A 2,435-nucleotide genomic window follows, 5' to 3' on the forward strand; every position below is an offset into this window, starting at 1 on the left:
TCCTCATGTGTCTTGTCTGGTTTTACTTCCTGTCTTTGTGTGTTTTCGGTCACACTTGTCTTCACCAGTCTCGTTAGTCCTTCCCCATTCCCAGAGTCTTCCCTTCACACCTGTCCTGCATGAGTCTTGTTTGCTCCACCCTAGTGTCCCCTCCACACCCTTGTTGTCAGCCAGTCGCCATTTCCCTCCCTTTGCCGGTGTCCTCCTGCTCCAGCTGTGTCTCGTTCTTGTGATCAGTTACCTGTGTGTTTCCCTTTGTCCTTTGTCAGCTCGTCTGTGTTCATGGTGTTGCTTCCTGCCTGGTCTCCCGTGTTCAGTTTTCCAGTTTTGGTTCTTCCTTCTCTTGGACTTTGAGTTACCTGCCTGTACTGGATGTTTTTATCAGCTTTATTAAAGCTTGCTTTATGTTTGAATCCTCAACCTGCCTCCTGCTCTGCACCTGGGCCCCTCCTGAACATGTGACAGACGTTTAATTTGTGTTTCTGATTAAAATATCACTAGCCATGTTTCCATCAGCCTGTTTAGATGCGCATCTAGAAGTATCGCATCGGAAAATTATGATGGAAACGCCAAAATTTGAATTAAAATCCCCTGATTCACACAAACTAAAATACGCTCGCTTTAGCCGGGTTTTGGTTGATTCGAAAAAATGTTGATTCTCAAAACGGGGGATGGAAACAGTTATGTTCGAATTAAGTCTGACGTAGCGCACCTCTCTCCATGGTGATATCCACACTCCGGGTCGGGAAGGCGGTAATGCATTTACAAGCTGGTTGCCAACCGCCAGAAAACGTAGAAGAAGAAGAATGCAAGACTTGTTTTGTTTCCGATTCTGCGGAAAACTTGCGCGAGTTCGTAGTTTTCACCAAAGTCCGTACATTTAATGGAAACACACAGGATTCGTATTTCTTTTAATGCTCATTTCCCAATGATTCCAATCACTTTTGGATGGAAACATAGCTACTGTCATAAAATTTGGTCAGGACAGCCTCTTCATGCTCCCCTCAGGATGAACTGTGGTGGTCGTCATGATCCTCTGACTTTTCATACAGCGCCATCATCAGGTCAAAATGTTAATGTGCCAAATACCTGCAAAACTAATCATTCCCATCAGCCTCAGCTGCACTGTGTGATTAGTGCCTATTAGAAAATGCAAGATGGCTAACATGTGAAATATTATACATGTTAAACTCAGGAAGATACGATGCGATATGAACTTTGTCTTTGGCACACAGTGTGTACATGTACAGTTGCATCACCAGTGCACACATGGCATACAACAGACAATAAAAGACAACACATCACATAGTCACTCCCCGTGCACTGAGGCCAAATAGAAACAGCAGCAGTGTAATAAAATAAAGAGATGAAAGTTGATCAAAGAAAAATTCCACGCAGAATAAAACAGGAGAGAAACAGTATAAAAATAGATTGTCTTGAAATTAAAAACAATTGTCATAAATTGTCAGTACAGGACGGAGGACTCAGAGTCAGAGTTTAAATTTAGAAAACATTAAAATGATGAAGAGCTGCAGAAGTATTCATGGTTATATCTTATAACTAAACTCTGGTGCATGAAAAACAGTTTAAGTGTTTATATCTGACTAATTGTTGTTTAAAGTTCTATTTAATTCTATATTTAGCAGCTTTGTGTTTGAGTTCAGCAGCTGCTCGTCAGACTTCAGGCCCACTCTGTGTTCAGTCTCGTTGGACTCTCACTAAGACGCCGCTACAGCCTCACATGCAGGTCAGTAGATCTCTGTGATGAATATCAAATACCAGCGAGCTACAAACGATAAATCTGAAAACACCTCAGCAGACTGCCAGGAATCAAATACTTGTGCAGTATGACTTTTTAATTAAATACTAAAAATGATAAATATGACTAGCAGCTGCTGCGGCCGAGCGGTGAAAGTGGGAAGAAAGAAACCTGGAATCATCCAGAGCTCATCTCGTCTCTCAGTTTCAGCTCTGATGTGAGTAACAGACCACAGAGGCAAGTTTGATCCACGATTGAATCTGACTGTGAGCTGCTTCATCCTGCCAAAATAACAACAAGGAACATTTAACTCCCCAAACAAAGAATGCATTTATATTTAGCTTTACTGAGATACTGTCCAACATCTATTAGTGGTGAAAGTAGCAGGACTATATCAAGTTCATCCATCCATCCATTTTCAACCACTTATCCAAAGCTGGGTCACAGAGCAGCAGGCTGAGCAAAGCATCCAGACGTCCCTCTCCTCAGCGATGCTTCCCAGCTCCTCCTGGAGGACCCCGAGGTGTTCCCAGACCAGATGAGATCTATGATCCCTCCAGTGTGTTCTGGGTCTGCCCCGGGGCCTCCTACCAGCTGGACCAGGAGGATCCTGATCAGATGTTGAACCACCTCAACATGAAGGAGCAGCGGCTCTACTCCGAGCTCCCTCCAGATG

The sequence above is a fragment of the Epinephelus moara genome, chromosome 13, assembly GCF_006386435.1.
Source record: "Epinephelus moara isolate mb chromosome 13, YSFRI_EMoa_1.0, whole genome shotgun sequence".
In the NCBI taxonomy this organism is placed as follows: Eukaryota; Metazoa; Chordata; class Actinopteri; order Perciformes; family Serranidae; genus Epinephelus; species Epinephelus moara.